Source organism: Oncorhynchus gorbuscha, unplaced genomic scaffold, assembly GCF_021184085.1.
Source record: "Oncorhynchus gorbuscha isolate QuinsamMale2020 ecotype Even-year unplaced genomic scaffold, OgorEven_v1.0 Un_scaffold_1683, whole genome shotgun sequence".
Lineage (NCBI taxonomy): Eukaryota > Metazoa > Chordata > Actinopteri > Salmoniformes > Salmonidae > Oncorhynchus > Oncorhynchus gorbuscha.
The window spans coordinates 45,212-71,165 of record NW_025746390.1 but is presented as its reverse complement, the minus strand read 5'-3'; the positions used below and the strand labels follow the sequence as shown (position 1 = coordinate 71,165).

General features: G+C 41.4%; 1 pseudogene; it reads left to right on the top strand.

Moving 5' to 3' along the window:
* Nucleotides 1-2,849: 2,849 nt before the first annotated feature.
* LOC124023816 overlaps nt 2,850-25,954 on the top strand; it is a 62,071-nt pseudogene continuing 38,966 nt past the window's right edge.

The window sequence follows — 25,954 nt, the reverse complement described above, 5'->3', positions numbered from 1 at the left end:
TGACTGTGTACTGGTACCCCCTGTATATAGCCTCCACATTGACTCTGTGCCGGTACCCCCTGTATATAGCCTCCACATTGACTCTGTGCCGGTACCCCCTGTATATAGCCTCCACATTGACTCATTGACTCTGTGCCGGTACCCCCTGTATATAGCCTCCACATTGACTCATTGACTCTGTGCCGGTACCCCCTGTATATAGTCTCCACATTGACTCATTGACTCTGTGCCGGTACCCCCTGTATATAGCCTCCACATTGACTCATTGACTCTGTGCCGGTACCCCCTGTATATAGCCTCCACATTGACTCATTGACTCTGTAATGGTACCCCCTGTATATAGCCTCCACATTGACTCTGTCCGGTACCCCCTGTATATAGCCTCCACATTGACTCATTGACTCTGTGCCGGTACCCCCTGTATATAGCCTCCACATTGACTCATCTGTGTAATTGGTACCCCCTGTATATAGCCTCCACATTGACTCATTGACTCTGTGTAATGGTACCCCCTGTATATAGCCTCCACATTGACTCATTGACTCTGTGTGTACCCCCTGTATATAGCCTCCACATTGACTCCCTGTGCCGGTATATAGCCTCCACATTGACTCATTGACTCTGTAATGGTACCCCCTGTATATAGCCTCCACATTGACTCATTGACTCTGTAATGGTACCCCCTAGTCCACATTGACTCATTGACTCTTGGATAAAAGCGTCTGCTAAATGCCTCCACATATAATGGTATATATATAGCCTCCACATTGACTCATTGACTCTGTGCCGGTACCCCCTGTATATAGCCTCCACATTGACTCATTGACTCTGTAATGGTACCCCCTGTATATAGCCTCCACATTGACTCATTGACTCTGTAATGGTACCCCCTGTATATAGCCTCCACATTGACTCATTGACTCTGTAATGGTACCCCCTGTATATAGCCTCCACATTGACTCTGTAATGGTACCCCCTGTATATAGCCTCCACATTGACTCATTGACTCTGTAATGGTACCCCCTGTATATAGCCTCCACATTGACTCATTGACTCTGTAATGGTACCCCCTGTATATAGCCTCCACATTGACTCATTGACTCTGTAATGGTACCCCCTGTATATAGCCTCCACATTGACTCATTGACTCTGTAATGGTACCCCCTGTATATAGCCTCCACATTGACTCATTGACTCTGTAATGGTACCCCTGTATATAGCCTCCACATTGACTCATTGACTCTGTAATGGTACCCCTGTATATAGCCTCCACATTGACTCATTGACTCTGTAATGGTACCCCCTGTATATAGCCTCCACATTGACTCATTGACTCTGTAATGGTACCCCCTGTATATAGCCTCCACATTGACTCATTGACTCTGTAATGGTACCCCCTGTATACAGCTCCACTATTGTTATTTACTGCTGCTCTTTAATAATTTCTTATTCTTATCTCTTACTTTTTTATATGTATTTTCTTTAAAACTGCATGGTTGGTTAAGGGCTTGTAAGTAAGCATTTCCCTGTAAAGTCTACTACTGTTGTATTTGGTGCATGTGACAAATACATTTAATTTGATCTGAATGACACTAGAAAACATCAATTCAACTGCAGTAACATATGAATTACACTAAACAAACAATCATTCAGGACAAATCTGTCATCTGTCCTCACTACAGGATGGGAGACCAGATGCTGCTGGAAATGGTGTTGGAGGGCCAGTAAGGAGGCATTCTTTCCTCTGGTCCCCAAAAATATCCCAAATTCCCGCCCTCAGGAGACTGATTGGGGACACTGCCCTGTGTAGGGTGCTGTATTTTGGATGGGACGTTAAACGGGTGTCCTGATTCTCTGAGGTCATTAAAGATCCAATGGCACTTATCGTAGGAGTGTTAACCCTGGTGTCCTGGTTAAATTCCCAAGCTGTCCCTCATACCATCACAGTCACTTAATCATCCCCAGCTTACAATTGGCTCATTCATCCCCCTCCTCTCCCCTGTAACTATTCCCCAGGTCGTTGCTGTCAATGAGAACATGTTTTTAGTCAATTTACCTGGTAATGAAAAGGTAAAAGTGGTTAGAGCATTAGGCCAGTAACTGAAAGGTTGCTAGATCAAAACCCTGAGCAGACAAGGTCAAATCTGTCGTGAACTGTTCCTAGGCTGTTCCACTGTTCCTAGGCCGTCATCGTAGTTAAATGAAATATAGGAAGTGATTTCCCCGCAGTAGCTATGGATTGGCACTGAGCTCTCAGGTCTTATCTTTCTCCACTAGAGGGAGTAATTTCCCACCAGTTCCTATGGATTGGCACTCAGCTCTCAGGTCTTATCTTTCTCCACTAGAGGGAGTAATTTCCCACCAGTTCCTATGGATTGGCACTCAGCTCTCAGGTCTTATCTTTCTCCACTAGAGGGAGTAATTTCCCACCAGTTCCTATGGATTGGCACTCAGCTCTCCGGCATAAACAGAAGGCGTTCATCTAGTTTACTGACTAGACATGAGGTCAGAGTTAACGTTACAGATTAAAATAGTCTGATATTATAATTCAGGTTTGAATCAGAAATGCATATAAATAAAGGAGTAAGATGAACACAGCTATTCAGAGAATTGCCATACAGTCCTATGCCACAATTTTGACATGGCAAGTGAGATTTATTTGGTTGAACTCAGTGCTGACCTTCCTTCTAAAATAGCAGTAGGATAATAGTCTGTTCGCATCGAGACTATTGGAGACGTCTAAAAGACCGTGTCAACTGAACGCCCTGCTTCGTGCATTCCAGGGTAATTCCATTCGGGTCATTAGACTACAGAATATTTGTTAAGGCATCACACCATTCTCAAACTATACGATACATTCTGAACGAAAACACCACAAAGGAACTGCTTTGACTATTGTATGACCAGTAAAATTCGACTGTTTGGAGGACACCCATCCCGTCCATACTGCGGCCACCATCTATCTCCAGCAGGCTCGAGGCTCTGCCCCGGAACGTGTATTCATCCCGCTGTGGTCATCATCCGGGATTGCGCTGCAATAAAACTTTCGTCCATCTGCTTTGACATCTCGGCGACTCCCGCGTTCTCTGCTAAAGCGAAGAACGAGGACATTATTCATTCAATGGCTATTAGGTCTTACCTACAGAACGATTATTTATCAGGCTCGTTTGTGTTTTTTTTTTTTTGTTTCATACCGAAACTATGATATGATGACAATTGCATAGGATTAGCTAGATGACAATTCGTTTTCTAATGTTCCCAAAGAGGGAAGCATGATGCTATGAGGGTGTTTTGACACATCAAAGTGACGCGTGTGATGTTAGTTGTTTATCAGCAACAGGAATCAAGGATATTCGTAATGCAGTTTGTTACGTTTGAAGGCGGTTACATTGAAACAATGTACCATAATGGCATCACGTCTCGTGCCTGGGAAGCGAATTGATGATGGATTGTTGTTACATTGTAGCTACCCGATTGTAATAGTTTACTTCTTTTTGCGTGTTATTGGTGAGCTATTTTTCCATTACGTGGAGATGGTGATTATATTTTTCCAGCGTGCCCTTCATCGTCATCATTCGACTCCTGTGTTCCATTTTTGAACTTCTTCGAGGCTGACACGTATGCTACAGTAAGGATTTTATCACAGAATACACAAACATGGGAACTCAGATTACTGGCACTGGAAGAAAAAGAATCCCCAACAGGGAGAGACTGACCGCAGAGGACGATGCCCTCAATCAAATCGCTCGAGAGGTAAGTTTTGGGATATGTTTTTTCTTTCTTATTTTGGGAGGCAATGCTCGTCATACTGCGCCAAACCTATTCCACGGAGTGCCTTCAATTTAAGCCTATGTTATACATATAGATATTATGTCAACATAAAGACACGAGCATGTCTATCATACATGTAAAGTATAGCCTAGACCAGACGTTCCCGACCTGGGGTAGTATAGGACCCCTGGGGGTACTTGGCCTATCCACAGGGGGTATTTAAGAAGACCCTTGAGACTATAACCTTACTGGTAAAATGCACACGAGGGGGTACTTCAGGGGTACTCCGGACAGAGCTAAATTTAGTTGGTGGTATAGTAACCGAAAAAGGTTGGGAACCACTAGCCTGGGCTACACTAGGACTATTCAAAAAGCATGCATCAGTTGCTGCAGCCCCACACCCTCCTCAACTGACGAACACAGCGTGGTAATTATTATTCACTGGGGGTAATGGATGTGGCTCGTGCTGCCTCTCCGATGCTGTATGCAAGACATTCCCTAGACTAACAGACAAAGACGCATTATTTGTAAAAGGAAACACGGACATTGTTTGCTTGGCCTACATAAACTGGCATGTGGCTGGACAGTGGATCAAAGTGACACAATGAATGGGGGATTGTTGAGGGGTAAAATTGCTTGATAAAGACAGATGGGGATGACCTTCGTGGCAAGGACACGTTTGCACGTTGAAATGGGTACCAACTGTAATGTCAGACTTCCTAGCTATTGATCCATGTCCTATTCATCTTTCACCTATCATCTATCACCTGTCATCTGTCACCTATCATATATCATCTATCATCTATCATCTATCATCTATTCATCTATCAGGGCTATCATCTATTCATCTATCAGTCATCTGTCACCTATCAAATATCATCTATCAGATGGGTCATCTATCAAATTCATCTATTCATCTATCATATATCATATATCATCATGGAGGCTGGAATGAACTCTGCCTTGTTGTAGGACCTGGGGACTAGGCGTTGTATGGCATGGTGTCATATCACCCTATCACCTCTGTCATATATCATATATCATATATCATCTTCATTCATCTATCATCATCTATATCATCTATCATCTATCATCTATTCATCTATCATCTATTCATCTATCATATATCACCATATATCATCTATTCATCTATCATATATCATATATCATATATCATCTATCATCTATTCATCTATCATCTATTCATCTATCATCTATTCATCTATTCATCTATCATCTATCATATATCATCCATATTCATATATCTATCATCTATTCATCTATCATCTATTCATCTATCATCTATTCATCTATTCATCTATCATCTATATCTATCTATCATCTATTCATATATATCATCTATTCATCTATCATCTATCATCTATTCATCTATCATCTATTCATCTATCATCTATTCATCTATTCATCTATCATATATCATATATCATCTATCACCTATCATCTATCATCTATCATCTATTCATCTATCATCCTCATCTATCATCTATTCATCTATCATATATCATCTATCATCATCTATCATCTATTCATCTATCATATATCATCTATTCATCTATCATCATCTATCTATCATCTATCACCTATCACTATCTATCATCTATTCATATCTATCATATTCATCTATATATCATCTATCACCTATCATCTATCATCTATCATCTATCATCTATCATATATCATATATCATCTATCACCTATCATCTATTCATCTATCATCTATCATCTATCATATATCATCTATTCATCTATCATCTATCATCTATCATATATCATCATATATCATCTATCATCTATCATCTATCATATATCTATCACCTATCATCTATTCATCTATCATCTATTCATCTATCATCTATCATCTATCATCTATCATCTATTCATCTATCATCTATCATCTATCATCTATCATCTATCATCTATCACCTATCACCTATCATATATCATCTATTCATCTATCATCTATTCATCTATCATCTATCATCTATTCATCTATCATCTATCATCTATTCATCTATCATCTATCATCTATCTATCTATCATATATCATCTATCATCTATCTATCATATATCATCTATTCATCTATCATCTATTCATCTATCTATCATCTATTCATCTATCATCTATCATCTATTCATCTATCATCTATCATCTATCATCTATCATCTATCATCTATCATCTATCATATATCTATCATCTATCATCTATCATCTATCATCTATTCATCTATCTATCATCTATTCATCTATCATCTATTCATCTATCATCTATCATCTATTCATCTATCATCTATCATCTATCTATCATCTATTCATCTATCATCTATCATCTATCATCTATCATCTATCATCTATTCATCTATCATATATCATCTATTCATCTATCATCTATCATCTATTCATCTATCACCTATCATCTATTCATCTATCATATATCATCTATTCATCTATCATATATCATCTATTCATCTATCATATATCATCTATCACCTATCATCTATTCATCTATCATCTATCATCTATCATCTATCACCTATCTATCATATATCATCTATTCATCTATCACCTATCATCTATTCATCTATCTATCTATCATCTATCATATATCATCTATCATCTATCATCTATCATATATCTATATCATCTATTCATCTATCATCTATTCATCTATCATCTATCATCTATTCATCTATCATATATCTATATCATCTATCACCTATCATCTATCATATATCATCTATTCATCTATCACCTATCATCTATCATCTATCATCTATTCATCTATCACCTATCATCTATTCATCTATTCATCTATCATATATCATCTATTCATCATCTATCACCTATCATCTATTCATCTATTCTATCTATCATCTATCATCTATCATATATCATATATCATCTATCATCTATCACCTATCATATATCATCTATTCATCTATCATCTATCATCTATTCATCTATCATCTATATCATCTATCACCTATCTATCATCTATCATCTATTCATCTATCATCTATCATCTATTCATCTATCATCTATTCATCTATTCATCTATTCATCTATCATCTATTCATCTATCATCTATCATCTATCATCTATTCATCTATTCATCTATCATCTATTCATCTATCACCTATCACCTATCATCTATTCATCTATCATCTATCACCTATCATCTATTCATCTATCATCTATCTATCTATATCATCTATTCATCTATATATCATCTATCATCTATCATCTATTCATCTATTCATCTATCATCTATCATCTATTCATCTATCATCTATCATCTATCATCTATCATCTATCATCTATTCATCTATCATCTATCATCTATTCATCTATTCATCTATCATCTATCATCTATCATCTATCATCTATCATCTATCATATATCATCTATTCATCTATCACCTATCATCTATCATCTATCATCTATCATATATCATCTATTCATCTATCATCTATCATCTATCATATATCATCTATTCATCTATCATCTATCATCTATCATATATCATCTATTCATCTATCACCTATCATCTATCATCTATTCATCTATCATATATCATCTATTCATCTATCATCTATCATCTATTCATCTATCATCTATTCATCTATTCATCTATTCATCTATCATCTATTCATCTATCATCTATCATCTATCATCTATCATCTATCATATATCATCTATTCATCTATCATATCATCTATTCATCTATATCATCTATATCATCTATCATCTATTCATCTATCATCTATCTATCATCTATTCATCTATCATCTATCATCTATCATCTATCATCTATCATCTATCATCTATCATCTATCATCTATCATCTATCATCTATCATCTATCATCTATTCATCTATCATCTATTCATCTATCATATCATCTATTCATCTATCATCTATCATCTATCATATATCATCTATCATATATCATCTATCATCTATCATCTATCATCTATCATCTATCATCTATCATCTATTCATCTATCATATATCATCTATCATCTATCATATATCATCTATCATCTATCATCTATTCATCTATCATATATCATCTATTCATCTATCACCTATCATCTATTCATCTATCATATATCATCTATTCATCTATCACCTATCATCTATTCATCTATCATCTATCATCTATCATCTATCTATCATCTATCATCTATCATCTATCATCTATCTATCATCTATTCATCTATCTATCACCTATCATCTATCATCTATCATCTATCATCTATCATCTATCATCTATCATCTATCATCTATTCATCTATCATCTATTCATCTATCATATATCATCTATTCATCTATCATCTATCATCTATTCATCTATCATATATCATCTATTCATCTATCATCTATCATCTATCATCTATCATCTATCATCTATCATCTATCATCTATCATCTATCATCTATCATCATCTATATCATCTATCATCTATCATCTATTCATCTATCATATATCATCTATTCATCTATCATCTATTCATCTATCATCTATCATCTATCATCTATTCATCTATCACCTATCATATATCATCTATCATCTATCATCTATCATCTATCATCTATCTATTCATCTATCATCTATTCATCTATCATCTATTCATCTATTCATCTATCACCTATCATCTATTCATCTATCATATATCATCTATTCATCTATTCATCTATCATCTATCATCTATTCATCTATTCATCTATATCATCTATTCATCTATTCTATCATATATCATCTATTCATCATCTATCATCTATCATCTATTCATCTATTCATCTATCATCTATCTATCATCTATTCATCTATCATCTATCATATATCATCTATTCATCTATCACCTATCATCTATTCATCTATCATCTATCATCTATCATCTATTCATCTATCACCTATCATCTATCATCTATCATCTATCATATCATCTATTCATCTATCATCTATCATCTATCATCTATCATCTATCATCTATCATCTATCATCTATCATCTATCATCTATCATCTATATATCATCTATCATCTATCATCTATCATCTATCATCTATCATCTATCATCTATTCATCTATTCATCTATCATCTATCATCTATCATCTATCACCTATCATATATCATCTATTCATCTATCACCTATCATCTATTCATCTATCATCTATCATCTATCATCTATCATCTATCATCTATCATCTATCATATATCATCTATTCATCTATCATCTATCATCTATCATCTATCACCTATCATCTATCATCTATCATCTATTCATCTATCATCTATTCATCTATTCATCTATCACCTATCATCTATTCATCTATCATCTATTCATCTATCATATATCATCTATTCATCTATCACCTATCATCTATTCATCTATCATATATCATCTATTCATCTATCATCTATCATCTATTCATCTATCATCTATCATCTATTCATCTATCATATATCATCTATTCATCTATCATCTATCATCTATTCATCTATCATATATCATCATATCATCTATCATCTTCATATATCATCTATCATCTATCATCTATCATCTATTCATCATATATCATCTATTCATCTATCATCTATTCATCTATCATCTATTCATCTATCATCTATCATCTATCATCTATCATCTATTCATCTATCATCTATTCATCTATCATCTATTCATCTATCATCTATCATATATCATCTATCATCATATATCATCTATTCATCTATCATCTATTCATCTATCACCTATTCATCTATCATCTATTCACCTATCATATATCATCTATTCATCTATCACCTATCATATATCATCTATTCATCTATCACCTATCATCTATTCATCTATCATCTATTCATCTATTCATCTATCACCTATCATCTATTCATCTATCATCTATTCATCTATCATCTATCATCTATTCATCTATCATATATCATCTATTCATCTATCATCTATCATCTATTCATCTATCATATATCATCTATTCATCTATCTATCATCTATTCATCTATCATCTATCATCTATTCATCTATCATCTATTCATCTATCATATATCATCTATTCATCTATCATATATCATCTATTCATCTATCATCTATTCATCTATCACCTATTCATCTATCATCTATTCACCTATCATATATCATCTATTCATCTATCATCTATCATCTATCATCTATTCATCTATCATCTATCACCTATCATATATCATCTATCATCTATCTATCATCTATCATATATCATCTATTCATCTATCATCTATCATCTATCATCTATCATCTATCATCTATCACCTATCATCTATTCATCTATCATATATCATCTATTCATCTATCATCTATCACCTATCATATATCATCTATTCATCTATCACCTATCATATATCATCTATTCATCTATCACCTATCATATATCATCTATTCATCTATCATATATCATCTATTCATCTATTCATCTATTCATCTATCACCTATCATATATCATCTATTCATCTATCACCTATCATATATCATCTATTCATCTATCACCTATCATCTATTCATCTATCATCTATTCATCTATCATCTATTCATCTATTCATCTATCACCTATCATATATCATCTATTCATCTATCACCTATCATCTATTCATCTATCATCTATTCATCTATCATATATCATCTATTCATCTATCACCTATCATCTATTCATCTATCATCTATTAATCTATCACCTATCATCTATTCATCTATCATCTATTCATCTATCACCTATCATCTATTCATCTATCATCTATTCATCTATTCATCTATCATCTATTCATCTATCACCTATCACCTATCATATATCATCTATCATCTATCTATCATCTATCATCTATCATCTATTCATCTATCATCTATTCATCTATCATCTATTCATCTATCATATCATCTATTCATCTATCATCTATTCATCTATCATCTATCATCTATCATCTATCATCTATCATCTATCATCTATCATCTATCATCTATTCATCTATCATCTATCATCTATTCATCTATCATCTATCATCTATCATCTATCATCTATCATCTATCTATCATCTATCATCTATCATCTATTCATCTATCACCTATCATCTATTCATCTATCATCTATCATCTATTATCATCTATTCATCTATCATCTATCACATCTATCATCTATTCATCTATCATCTATCATCTATCATATATCATCTATCATCTATCATCTATCATCTATTCATCTATCATCTATTCATCTATCATCTATCATCTATCATCTATCATCTATCATCTATCATCTATCATCTATCATCTATCATCTATCATCTATTCATCTATCATCTATCATCTATCATCTATCACCTATCATCTATCATCTATTCATCTATCATCTATCATCTATTCATCTATCATCTATATCATCTATCATCTATCATCTATCATCTATCATCTATCTATCATATATCATATTCATCTATCATCTATCACCTATCATCTATTCATCTATCATATATCATATATCATCTATTCATCTATCACCTATCATCTATTCATCTATCATATATCATATATCATCTATTCATCTATCACCTATCATCTATTCATCTATCATATATCATATATCATCTATCACCTATCACCTATCATCTATTCATCTATCATATATCATCTATCACCTATCATCTATCATATATCATATATCATCTATCACCTATCATCTATTCATCTATCATATATCATCTATATATCATCTATCACCTATCACCTATCATATATCATTGGCAGGGTAGCCTAGTGGTTAGTGTGTTGGACTATTAACCGAAAGGTTGCAAGTTCAATTCCCCGAGCTGACAAGGTACAAATTTGTCATTCTGCCCCTGAACAGGCAGTTAACCCACTATTCCTCATTCTGTCATTGAAAATAAGAATTTGTTCTTAACTGACTTGCCTGGTAAAATATATATTTTTTAAATCATCTATCCATCTATCATCTATCATCTATTCACTGATCATCTATCCATGATGCTTATTAAAGAAGCAGGAAAGCGAGAGAGAAAAAGATAGATGTAGGTCATACTGCAATGAGGGGTGCATCTCAATATGAGAGGGAGTCTGAACTGGTTTCCTCCTCTCTTTACAACAATTTGAGGTCACACGATAGGTGAAAACAAATCAGTGCAGACAGGAGGTAAAGGAAACCACATCATATCCACATTTAGCAGATGCTTTGAAACACTTTTCATGTGGCAATCACAGCAGGAATTGAACCCACAACCCGAGCATTGTAAGCATCATGCTCTACTTACTGAGCCACAGAGGACCACATTTGATGTGAGATGATGTTTTTTGGGTGGAGGAAACACAATCAGAAGTTGATGGGGATACAATCATAGGGAGATTGACAGACAGTTTGTCATCATACCATATTGAAGTCTGGCGCAGGTAGCCTAGTAGTTAGAACTTTGGGCCAGTAACTAAAAGGTTACTGGATCAAATCCCTGAGCTGACAAGGTAAAAATCTGTTGTTGCCCCCCCCCCCTGAATAAGGCAGTTAACCCACTGTTCCCCGTTAGGCTGTCATTGTAAATAAGAATTTGTTCTTGTCTAGTTCAAATAAAAAGTCCAGGACTCGAGTAAGACTCCGGCTAGTATTTGTAAGGACAGGCTTCTGACTAACTATAGACTGAAGTCTGTTGACCAGTGACCACAACATCTTGAAAATATTGACTGGCCACGCCCGGTGCCCATTGCAAATGGCCTCCAAAATGTCACTAGAGCCCAGCTCTTACATTTTCATCTGGTTGATTTTATCAACATGTAACCGCGGTCCTTGATGATGTTAAAACAACTCACCAGTGTAATGCTGTGCTGTAGGTTCTGACCAGCCACGACTGTAAACTGAAGTAAAAGCCTCACTATGTGGACCATAATATTCCCCCTGAAAGGTTCTAAACGTCCTCACTAAATATCAAAGGGCTTGTTATGCTCTGCTGCTCCCCTGCCATTCTTCTACATAAAGAAGTATACAGGGTAATAAGTCAATGTGCAGTAAGAATCATATGTGTCGGTACAGAAACACAGAAAGGTTCTATCAGTCAGAACCACTAGTCAGATCCTTGAACACATAAACGTCCCTAATTGTCATGGGTGTGGTGGGAGCTAAGCAACCAGGAAGGCAGAGTTTTGTTTAGTGCTGACATCAGAGGGCTTAGTCACCATATGAGTGACAACATGATGTGAAGGGCCTTCAGAAGACACTCCCACCCGCATGCTAATGAGAATACAATCTGAAATGGGATGTTGGGATGTTGTCATCCTGGAATATAATAACACACTGTGTGCCTCATAACAGTGTTGACAAAGCCATACAGCTGTTCTTAAGCAGAATATTTGGTTGTTTTGAACACACACACACACGCATACACATACACACACACACACACACACACACACACACACACACACACACGCACACGCACACGCACACGCACACGCACACGCACACGCACACGCACACACACACACACACACACACACACACACACACACACACACACACACACACACACACACACACACACACACACACACACACACACACACACACACACACACACACACACACACACACACACACACACACACACACACACACACACACACACACACAGAGGAATTTTCAAATGCAACTACTGCAATATAAAATATGCTTCCTCCAGTCCTGTCTCTCTCCCATCTCTACACACTATAATCTATGACACTGATAAGACTCCATAATACTCCAGTCCTGTCTCTCTCCCATCTCTACACACTATAATCTATGGACACTGATAAGACTCCATAATACTCCATCCAGTCTGTTGGACATGGTTCTCAATGAGACATCAAGTGTCTCTCAAACCAAACCAAGTGCAGTGAGGCCTGAAGCCCCCAGTCATGTGATAACAAGCCGTTGAGAGCTGCAGATGACAGACAGACATCATTAATCCAGGGCCCAGGCACGATGATACTGCCATTCTGCTGTCATCCAGTGATATTCAAGGTACCTGCTAGTCATATCATTAGTGCCAGAGTGTTGTTTGACAGTGATATTCATCAGGTACCTGCTAGTCATATCATTAGTGCCAGAGTGTTGTTTGACAGTGATATAGTGCCAGTGTTGTTTGCAAGCAGGTACCTGCTAGTCATATCATTAGTGCCAGAGTGTTGTTTGACAGTGATATTCATTAGTGCCAGGGTGTTGTTTGACAGTGATATTCATCAGGTACCTGCTAGTCATATCATTAGTGCCAGTCATATCATTAGTGCCAGAGTGTTGTTTGACAGTGATATTCAGCAGGTACCTGCTAGTCATATCATTAGTGCCAGAGTGTTGTTTGACAGTGATATTCATCAGGTACCTGCTAGTCATATCATTAGTGCCAGAGTGTTGTTTGACAGTGATATTCATCAGGTACCTGCTAGTCATATCATTAGTGCCAGAGTGTTGTTTGACAGTGATATTCAGCAGGTACCTGCTAGTCATATCATTAGTGCCAGAGTGTTGTTTGACAGTGATATTCAGCAGGTACCTGCTAGTCATATCATTAGTGCCAGAGTGTTGTTGTGATTGACAGTAGTCATATCATTAGTGCCAGTGATATTCAGGTACCTGCTAGTCATATCATTAGTGCCAGAGTGTTGTTTGACAGTGATATTCCAGGTACCTGCTAGTCATATCATTAGTGCCAGAGTGTTGTTTGACAGTGATATAAAGCAGTACCTGCTAGTCATATCATTAGTGCCAGAGTGTTGTTTGACAGTGATATTCATCAGGTACCTGCTAGTCATATCATTAGTGCCAGAGTGTTGTTTTGACAGTGTCATATCATTTCAGTGTTGTTTGACAGTGATATTCAGCAGGTACCTGCTAGTCATATCATTAGTGCCAGGTGTTGTTTTGTTTGAGGTAGTGATATTCAGCAGGTACCTGCTAGTCATATCATTAGTGCCAGAGTGTTGTTTGACAGTGATATTCAGCAGGTACCTGCTAGTCATATCATTAGTGCCAGGGTGTTGTTTGACAGTGATATTCATCAGGTACCTGCTAGTCATATCATTAGTGCCAGAGTGTTGTTTGACAGTGATATTCAGCAGGTACCTGCTAGTCATATCATTAGTGCCAGAGTGTTGTTTGACAGTGATATATGTCATATCATTAGTGCCAGAGTGTTGTTTGACAGTGATATTCAGCAGGTACCTGCTAGTCATATCATTAGTGCCAGAGTGTTGTTTGACAGTGATATTCATCAGGTACCTGCTAGTCATATCATTAGTGCCAGAGTGTTGTTTGACAGTGATATTCATCAGGTACCTGCTAGTCATATCATTAGTGCCAGAGTGTTGTTTGACAGTGATATTCAGCAGGTACCTGGTAGTCATATCATTAGTGCCAGAGTGTTGTTTGACAGTGATATTCAGCAGGTACCTGCTAGTCATATCATTAGTGCCAGAGTGTTGTTTGACAGTGATATTCAGGTACCTGCTAGTCATATCATTAGTGCCAGAGTGTTGTTTGACAGTGATATTCATCAGGTACCTGCTAGTCATATCATTAGTGCCAGAGTGTTGTTTGACAGTGATATTCATCAGGTACCTGCTAGTCATATCATTAGTGCCAGAGTGTTGTTTGACAGTGATATTCATCAGGTACCTGCTAGTCATATCATTAGTGCCAGAGTGTTGTTTGATCATTTGCCAGAGTGTTGTTTGACAGGTACCTGCTAGTCATATCATTAGTGCCAGAGTGTTGTTTGAGACAGGCCAGATTCAGAATCCTTAGTCAATGGTGTTAGGGGGTGTGTCCCTGTGGAATTAGGAGGAATTAACAGATAGACAGCTCCAGTATTAAAAGGAGGGGGGGGGGGGCAGTACAGGGGTCCATGGTGGGCTTGGGTCGGGGGTATGTGAGGGGGAAGCGATGGGCTTTTGGCTGACTTTCATGTTCTAGCTGGTGAAGTCTGACCTACTGGACAAGCTGACAGCTGTTCCCTTGGTTGCACATTTATGTGTGTATTGGTGTGTGTACATGTTTATGTGTGTGTGTCCACTTCTGTGTGTGCGGGTGTGTTTGTGTATATGTGTGCATGCGATCTGTGCACGTGTGTGTTTGTGTGTAAAAGCACTCAGCAGCCCCTCTGCACCAGGGGATTGGACTGTGTCTATGCCAGTGACCTGCATCTCTTAAGCCTCTCAGCATCATCCACATCCTGCTTTAATCGCAGGTTGACATTTATTGTCACGAGTCTTGTTCTAAAGGCAGAACTGAACAATTTCCCCTTAGATAGACCAGCTGGAAAGTCAAAATTGGCTATATTGTAAAAATGACTGAAAACAAAAATGTGCTTTTTGATCTTAATTTAAGGTTAGGGTTAGGCATTAGGGTTAGCAGTCTGGTTAAGGTTAGGGATAAGGTTAGGGTTAGGCATTAGGGTTAGCAGTCTGGTTAAGGTTAGGGATAAGGTTAGGGTTAGGCATTAGGGTTAGCAGTCTGGTTAAGGTTATGGATAAGGTTAGGGTTAGGCATTAGGGTTAGCAGTCTGGTTAAGGTTAGTGATAAGGTTAGGGTTAGGCATTAGGGTTAGCAGTGTGGTTAAGGTTAGGGATAAGGTTAGGTTCAGGCATTAGGGTTAGCAGTGTGGTTAAGGTTAGGGATAAGGTTAGGTTCAGGCATTAGGGTTAGCAGTCTGGTTAAGGTTAGGGATAAGGTTAGGGTTAGGCATTAGGGTTAGCAGTCTGGTTAAGGTTAGGGTTAGGCATTAGGGTTAGCAGTCTGGTTAAGGTTAGGGATAAGGCATTAGGGTTAGCAGTCTGGTTAGCAGTTCTGGTTAGGTTAGGGTTAAGGTTAGGGATAAGGTTAGGGTTAGGCATTAGGGTTAGCAGTCTGGTTAAGGTTAGGGATAAGGTTAGGGTTAGGCATTAGGGTTAGCAGTCTGGTTAAGGTTACGGTTAGGCATTAGGGTTAGCAGTCTGGTTAAGGTTAGGGATAAGGTTAGGGTTAGGCATTAGGGTTAGCAGTGTAGGGATAAGGTTAGGTTCAGGCATTAGGGTTAGCAGTGTGGTTAAGGTTAGGGATAAGGTTAGGTTCAGGCATTAGGGCGGTGGCCCGTTCCTGTAGGTTCATGCTCTACAACATCCGCAGAGTACGACCCTGCCTCACACAGGAAGCGGCGCAGGTCCTAATCCAGGCACTTGTCATCTCCCGTCTGGATTACTGCAACTCGCTGTTGGCTGGGCTCCCTGCCTGTGCCATTAAACCCCTTCAACTCATCCAGAACGCCGCAGCCCGTCTGGTGTTCAACCTTCCCAAGTTCTCTCACGTCACCCCGCTCCTCCGTTCTCTCCACTGGCTTCCAGTTGAAGCTCGCATCCGCTACAAGACCATGGTGCTTGCCTACGGAGCTGTGAGGGGAACGGCACCTCAGTACCTCCAGGCTCTGATCAGGCCCTACACCCAAACAAGGGCACTGCGTTCATCCACCTCTGGCCTGCTCGCCTCCCTACCACTGAGGAAGTACAGCTCCCGCTCAGCCCAGTCAAAACTGTTCGCTGCCCTGGCCCCCCAATGGTGGAACAAACTCCCTCACGACGCCAGGACAGCGGAGTCAATCACCACCTTCCGGAGACACCTGAAACCCCACCTCTTTAAGGAATACCTAGGATAGGTTAAGTAATCCCTCTCACCCCACCCCCCCTAAGTTTTAGATGCACTATTGTTAAGTGACTGTCCCACTGGATGTCATAAGGTGAATGCACCAATTTGTAAGTCGCTCTGGATAAGAGCGTCTGCTAAATGACTTAAATGTAAATGTAAATGTAGGGTTAGCAGTGTGGTTAAGGTTAGGGATAAGGTTAGGTTCAGGTATTAGGGTTAGCAGTGTGGTTAAGGTTAGGGATAAGGTTAGGTTCAGGCATTAGGGTTAGCAGTCTGGTTAAGGTTAGGGATAAGGTTAGGGTTAGGCATTGGGGTTAGCAGTCTGGTTAAGGTTAGGGATAAGGTTAGGGTTAGGCATTGGGGTTAGCAGTCTGGTTAAGGTTAGGGATAAGGTTAGGGTTAGGCATTGGGGTTAGCAGTCTGGTTAAGGTTAGGGATAAGGTTAGGGTTAGGCATTACGGTTAGCAGTCTGGTTAAGGTTAGGGTTAGGCATTAGGGTTAGCAGTCTGGTTAAGGTTAGGGTTAGGCATTAGGGTTAGCAGTCTGGTTAAGGTTAGGGATAGGGTTAGCAGTCTGGTTAGGGTTAGGGCATTAGGGTTAGGGTTAGCAGTCTGGTTAAGGTTAGGGATAAGGTTAGGGTTAGGCATTAGGGTTAGCAGTCTGGTTAAGGTTAGGGATAAGGTTAGGGTTAGGCATTAGGGTTAGCAGTCTGGTTAAGGTTAGGGATAAGGTTAGGGTTAGGCATTAGGGTTAGCAGTCTGTTTAAGGTTAGGGATAAAGTTAGGGTTAGGCATTAGGGTTAGCAGTCTGGTTAAAGGTTAGGGATAAGGTTAGGGTTAGGCATTAGGGTTAGCAGTCTGGTTAAGGTTAGGGATAAGGTTAGGGTTAGGCATTAGGGTTAGCAGTCTGGTTAAGGTTAGGGATAAGGTTAGGGTTAGGCATTAGGGTTAGCAGTCTGGTTAAGGTTAGGGATAAGGTTAGGTTAGGCATTAGGGTTAGCAGTCTGTTTAAGGTTAGGGATAAGGTTAGGGTTAGGCATTAGGGTTAGGTTAGTCTGGTTAGCAGGTTGGGGATAAGGTTAGGGTTAGGCATTAGGGTTAGCAGTCTGGTTAAGGTTTGGGATAAGGTTAGGGTTAGGCATTAGGGTTAGCAGTCTGGTTAAGGTTAGGGATAAGGTTAGGGTTAGGCATTAGGGTTAGCAGTCTGGTTAAGGTTAGGGTTAGGCATTAGGGTTAGCAGTCTGGTTAAGGTTAGGGATAAGGTTAGGGTTAGCAGTCTGGTTAAGGTTAGGGATAAGGTTAGGGTTAGGCATTAGGGTTAGCAGTCTGGTTAAGGTTAGGGATAAGGTTACGGTTAGGCATTAGGGTTAGCAGTCTGGTTAAGGTTAGGGATAAGGTTAGGGTTAGGCATTAGGGTTAGCAGTCTGGTTAAGGTTAGGGATAAGGTTACGGTTAGGCATTAGGGTTAGCAGTCTGGTTAAGGTTAGGGATAAGGTTAAAGGTTAAAATCCTCCTCCTATGACTTTGTGGCTGTGCCAGCTAGTACTCTGCAGACTTGCCTCCAGAACAAGATTTATGAAGAAAAACGTGAACCTGCACTTTAATCACTGCTGGAGTAGTGGCATGGCAACAGTAACCAGCTTTTACTGTATTCTGGCTAAATCATTAATCATGTCTCACAACATTATTTGACCCATTTAATCTAAAAGGGATTCCCAACGAGTGAGGTTGGGTGAGGTGGCAGGCGATTAGTGAAGTGTGATGAACAGGCGATTGGTCTAGACTTCCAGCTACCTTTGACCTCCCATCAGCGATCATGATTCAATACATCTACTGAGCCAGAGGCCTAACCTTCCTTCCTTGAAGTGCTGTAGTCACTGTTGTCTGAAATGATCAGGTGAACGTGAAGGTTTGACTGCTTAGCTTACAGCGACACAGGTATGCCAGATATCTGAAACATGGAGTCATTGCTACATGTACCGGCTCTCTTAACTTGTCCTCCCAGACTGTGTTAACATTAGGGGATGTGACTGTACTGCCACCCTTCTCCTTCCCCTCACTTCCATCAGCATGTTGGGCATCACGGCAGAGCAATTTTGTCCATTAAGTGTCTTTATAATATGGTCTAAAGAGCCTAACACACACACACACACACACACACACACACACACACACACACACACACACACACACACACACACACACACACACACACACACACACACACACACACACACACACACACACACACACACACACACACACACACACACACACACACACACACACACACACACACACACACACACACACAGCAGAAGTCTGCTGCTCTTCAAAGTGCATATATCTCTGCATGAGGCTCCTCCTAAGAAGATTACCACAGTAAAATTCTGCTATGTATATATCAGCGCTCTGGCCTGTACAGGGATGTATCAGACAGACAGACACCATGTGTTCTCTGGATGGACATTAGTCTCAAACAACCCAGAAAACTCCAAGCTAAGTGCTCAACCCCCACTACTGCTTCAACACAGCATGAGACTAGAATGTGCTGTTATAGTATTATGGGGTTGTCACAACACACCTGAATGGGAAACTCTACTCTGCCCCCCAACAAGGCCTCATGAGCACAGCATGAGACTAGAATGTACTATAAAGTACAGTGTGTTACGCTTTTACTAAAATATTTAGGTTAAAGTGATCAACTGTTTATAATGATCACATTTTCCTGCACTTATGTGTTCACGATGGGGCGAAGCATAACTTTCATTGAGGTCAATGGCAGAACAGAGAGAGGATTTCGTCCTAACGGGAAGTTAGGATTTGCCCCTATGAGAGGAGTGCACTGAATAACTTCCAAGAGACTTTATTTTCCAGTAAGTGTTGAGGTGGCCCTTCCCTCTGCTCTCACTCAGAGAGCCTGGCTATGAATAGATCCGTAGGGATGCATCATGCCTGTGAAGGTCTTGACACTGGTGAAGGAAAACATCTGGAGTTACAAATCTGTTCTGCTTTTAAATCTCGATGAGGTCTGTTCTGGATGGGAGCTGCTGCTGTCCAGGCCAACTAGTGTAAAGCTTCCAGGCCTCTAATAGTACTGACCAGTGTTGCTGCTCTCCAGGCCGACTAGTGTAAAGCTTCCAGGCCTCAAAACTAGCCACTGGTCAGTACTATTTAAACTGAGCAGTCTTTAAGAACTGGACTCGCGAGTGACTCAGCGGTCTAAGGCACTGCATCTCAGTGCAAGGGGTGTCACTACAGTCCCTGGTTTGAATCCAGGCTGTATCACATCCGGCTGTGATTGGGAGTCCCATAGGGCGGCGCACCATTGGCCCAGTGTCGTCTGGGGTAGTGCTTCCAGGCCTCTAATAGGTTGTCATTGTACAGCTTGTGGTCCTGTAAGACTGACCATTTGTTCTTAACTGACTTGCCTAGTTAAATAAAGTGCTGCTGTTCAAAGAAACCAGGGGACTGTTTTGTCTGGAAAGGGATGAATGCAGCCAGTTGTAAACATCCTGGATGATATTTCTGGTATTTCTGTCCTGTATATAGGCCCACAATATGCCATCCAACGTTACTCTTTTGTGTGACCAGAGATATACAGTTATGGCTTGAAGCTTAGACACCATTTTCACAGGTTCACCTTTCATTACTTTTTCCCCAATGAAATGGTATAAGTACTGTTAACTTAGTCATTCACTTTATTGTCACATGTCCCTAAACTTGAATTTGATTTAGTGGTGATATTTCCAAAGATCCACTTAGTTTCACAACCCTAGTGGTTAAAATGACAGTACGGAGGGTAGTGTATACAGCCCAGTACATCACTGGGGCCAAGCTTCCTGCCATCCAGGACCTCTATACCAGGCGGTGTCAAAGGATGGCCCTAAAAATAGCCAAAGACTCCAGCCACCCTATAGTCATAGACTGTTCTCTCTGCTACCGCATGGCAAGCAGTACCGGAGCACCAAGTCTAGGTCCAAGAGGCTTCTTAACAGCTTCTAATCCCAAGCCATAAGACTGCTGAACAGTAAGAAAATGGGCTATTTACATTGACCCCCACCTCCACCCTTTTTTTACGCTGCTGCTACTCGCTGTTTATAATCGATGCACAGTCACTTTACCCCTACCTATATGTACATATTACCTTAATTACCTCTACTAACTTGTACCCCCACACATTGACTGAGTACTGGTACCCCCTGTATATTGCTTTCAATGAAAATGACAGATCTATAACTCAATTCCTCTGTGGATGTGGTTGTGTCACCCAACAAGTGACATATTACAGTTGTAAGGCAGGCTATGATGTGAATGAGTGTCTGCAATGATCCACGATGCTTAATCTGATATGGTCTACACTTGTCTAGGCAGCCCCAGACCACCCTCCTCATCAGTCTTTGTTGACAGGCAGCCCCAGACCACTCTCCTCATCAGTCTCTGTTGACAGGCAGCCCCAGACCTCCACCCTCCTCATCAGTCTCTGATTGACAGGCAGCCCCAGACCTCCACCCTCCTCATCAGTCTCTGTTGACAGGCAGCCCCAGACCACCCTCCTCATCAGTCTCTGTTGACAGGTAGCCCCAGACCACCCTCCTCATCAGTCTCTGTTGACAGGTAGCCCCAGACCACCCTCCTCATCAGTCTCTGTTGACAGGTAGCCCCAGACCACCCTCCTCATCAGTCTCTGTTGACAGGTAGCCCCAGACCACCCTCCTCATCAGTCTCAATGAAATGGTATAACTACTGTTAACTTAGTCATTCACTTTATTGTCACATGTTAAACTTGAATTTGTTGACAGGCAGCCCCAGACCTCCACCCTCCTCATCAGTCTCTGTTGACAGGCAGCCCCAGACCTCCACCCTCCTCATCAGTCTCTGTTGACAGGCAGCCCCAGACCACCCTCCTCATCGGTCTTTGTTGACAGGAAGCCCAGACCACCCTCCTCATCGGTCTTTGTTGACAGGCAGCCCCAGACCACCCTCCTCATCAGTCTCTGTTGACAGGCAGCCCCAGACCTTCACCCTCCTCATCAGTCTCTGTTGACAGGCAGCCCCAGACCTCCACCCTCCTCATCAGTCTCTGTTGACAGGCAGCTCCAGACCACCCTCCTCATCGGTCTTTGTTGACAGGCAGCCCAGACCACCCTCCTCATCGGTCTTTGTTGACAGGCAGCCCCAGACCACCCTCCTCATTGGTCTCTGTAGACAGGCAGCCCCAGACCTCCACCTTCCTCATCGGTCTCTGTTGACAGGCAGCCCCAGACCACCCTCCTCATCGGTCTCTGTAGACAGGCAGCCCCAGACCTCCACCCTCCTCGTTGGTCTCTGTTGACAGGCAGCCCCAGACCTCCACCCTCCTCATCAGTCTCTGTTGACAGGCAGCCCCAGAACACCCTCCTCATCGGTCACTGTTGACAGGCTGCCCCAGACCTCCACCCTCCTCATCAGTCTCTGTAGACAGGCAGCCCCAGACCTCCACCCTCCTCATCAGTCTCTGTTGACAGGCAGCCCCAGACCTCCACCCTCCTCATCGGTCTCTGTTGACAGGCAGCCCCAGACCTCCACCCTCCTCATCAGTCTCTGTTGACAGGCAGCCCCAGACCACCCTCCTCATCGGTCTCTGTTGACAGGTAGCCCCAGACCACCCTCCTCATCAGTCTCTGTTGACAGACAGCCCCAGACCACCCTCCTCATCGGTCTCTGTTGACAGGCAGCCCCAGACCTCCACCCTCCTCATCGGTCTCTGTTGACAGGCAGCCCCAGACCTCCACCCTCCTCATCGGTCTCTGTTGACAGGCAGCCCCAGACCTCCACCCTCCTCATCGGTCTCTGTTGACAGGCAGCCCCAGACCTCCACCCTCCTCATCGGTCTCTGTAGACAGGCAGCCCCAGACCTCCACCCTCCTCATCAGTCTCTGTTGACAGGCAGCCCCAGACCTCCACCCTCCTCATCAGTCTCTGTTGACAGGCAGCCCCAGATCTCCACCCTCCTCATTGATCTCTGTTGACAGACAGCCCCAGACCTCCACCCTCCTCATCAGTCTCTGTTGACAGGCAGCCCCAGACCTCCACCCTCCTCATCGGTCTCTGTTGACAGACAGCCCCAGACCTCCACCCTCCTCATCAGTCTCTGTTGACAGGCAGCCCCAGACCTCCACCCTCCTCATCGGTCTCTGTTGACAGGCAGCCCCAGACCTCCACCCTCCTCATCGGTCTCTGTAGACAGGCAGCCCCAGACCTCCACCCTCCTCATCAGTCTCTGTTGACAGGCAGCCCCAGATCTCCACCCTCCTCATCGATCTCTGTTGACAGGCAGCCCCAGACCTCCACCTTCCTCATCGGTCTCTGTTGACAGGCAGCCCCAGACCTCCACCCTCCTCATCGGTCTCTGTTGACAGGTAGCCCCAGACCACCCTCCTCATCGGTCTCTGTTGACAGACAGCCCCAGACCTCCACCCTCCTCATCGGTCTCTGTTGACAGGCAGCCCCAGACCTCCACCCTCCTCATCAGTCTCTGTTGACAGGCAGCCCCAGACCTCCACCCTCCTCATCGGTCTCTGTTGACAGACAGCCCCAGACCTCCACCCTCCTCATCAGTCTCTGTTGACAGGCAGCCCCAGACCTCCACCCTCCTCATCGGTCTCTGTAGACAGGCAGCCCCAGACCTCCACCCTCCTCATCAGTCTCTGTTGACAGGCAGCCCCAGATCTCCACCCTCCTCATCGATCTCTGTTGACAGGCAGCCCCAGACCTCCACCTTCCTCATCGGTCTCTGTTGACAGGTAGCCCCAGACCACCCTCCTCATCGGTCTCTGTTGACAGACAGCCCCAGACCACCCTCCTCATCGGTCTCTGTTGACAGGCAGCCCCAGACCTCCACCATCCTCATCGGTCTCTGTTGACAGACAGCCCCAGACCTCCACCCTCCTCATCGGTGTCTGTTGACAGACAGCCGCAGACCTCCACCCTCCTCATCGGTCTCAGTTGACAGGCAGCCCCAGACATCCACCCTCCACATCGGTCTCTGTTAACAGGTAGCCCCAGACCTCCACCCTCCTCATCGGTCTCTGTTGACAGGCAGCCCCAGACCTCCACCCTCCTCATTGGTCTCAGTTGACAGGCAGACCAGGCAAGCTGTAAGGCAGGTTGGGCTGGGCAGGCTGCCATATGATTTCTTCACAGTGGCCCATGAACCGGACTGAGTCTCACCAGGTTTACCTGCCTAATCTATCCTGACATAATCCTGTATCCTAATCTCTTTATTGGTGCTGCAGTCTTTTGACCCAATGAGGCCACCGTACTGTACCAATGACGCTCAATGTGAGACTATGAGCCGGAGACTCACAGCGTGGAATGCTGCTTGTTACTAATGAATAACCCATGTGTCTCAGTCTCAAGGCAGCATCCAAGCTATTTCACTTCTCTCCAACAGCCAAGCCAGATTGAATCCTTGCCTCAGTCTCTCAGTTCTCTCTCTGCAGGTTCTTGACTGCTTGAGGCAATAGGCACACAGCAGTGCAGTCACATGTGGTTGTAATTAGTTAGTAATACCTTTAGTGGTTATTGCATTTCCCTTTGTTTCTTGAGTTTGGTTTGTTTACTGGCTCGGCTGGCATTCTCATCCAGGTTCTATCTTCTGTTTGGTTTTGTATCGTTAGCGTGATGGTGTTGAATGCTTTGCACCACTAGCTCTCTTGGAGTGAGAACATTAATGCTCCTGAGTGCCACTGCGGTCTAAGACACTGCATCTCAGTGCAAGAGGTGTCACTGCAGTCCCTTGTTCAAATCCAGGCGACATCACATCCAGCCGTGATTGGGAGTCCTATAGGGCGGTGCACAATTGGCCCGGGGGAGGCCGTCATTGTAAATAAGAATTTGTTCTTAACTGACTTGCCTAGTTAAATAAAGGTTGATAATTCAGTTACATTTCATCCTGTTCAATTCATGTTAAAGGTCCTTTTTATCTCATTATTAAATCATTTCTGGGTAACAATTAAGTACCTTCCTGTCATTGTTTTCAATCCCCAAAAATACATTTTTTTAGCAAAGAGCAATTTTTCAAGCAAAAAAATGTATAGGACTGTCTGGGAGTGGTTTGTTAGTTAAAACTATCTGTTATTGGCAGGGAGGTTTGGAACCCTCTTTCTTATTGGTCTATTAACTAATTCACTGCCTGAGGCAGGCCAAAACTCCATCCCACCACAACGGGCTGTGATTTCAGGAGGTCTTTTCAAACAGCTCTTACACTAAAAGGGCTTTATCAAAATGTTCACAATTTCACAGTATTATTCCAACCTCCTCGTGTGGAAATAGATATAAAACACAGGAAATGAATCATGTTTTTGATGGCACTGGGCCTTTAACAGCCTGTGTTCATTTACAAACAGTTGTGCAGTATTGCTGCTCAAAGGGTTTCCTGTGTGCTGACTGCTATCTCCTTCCTCTCAACGAGCTGTGAAACAAACAC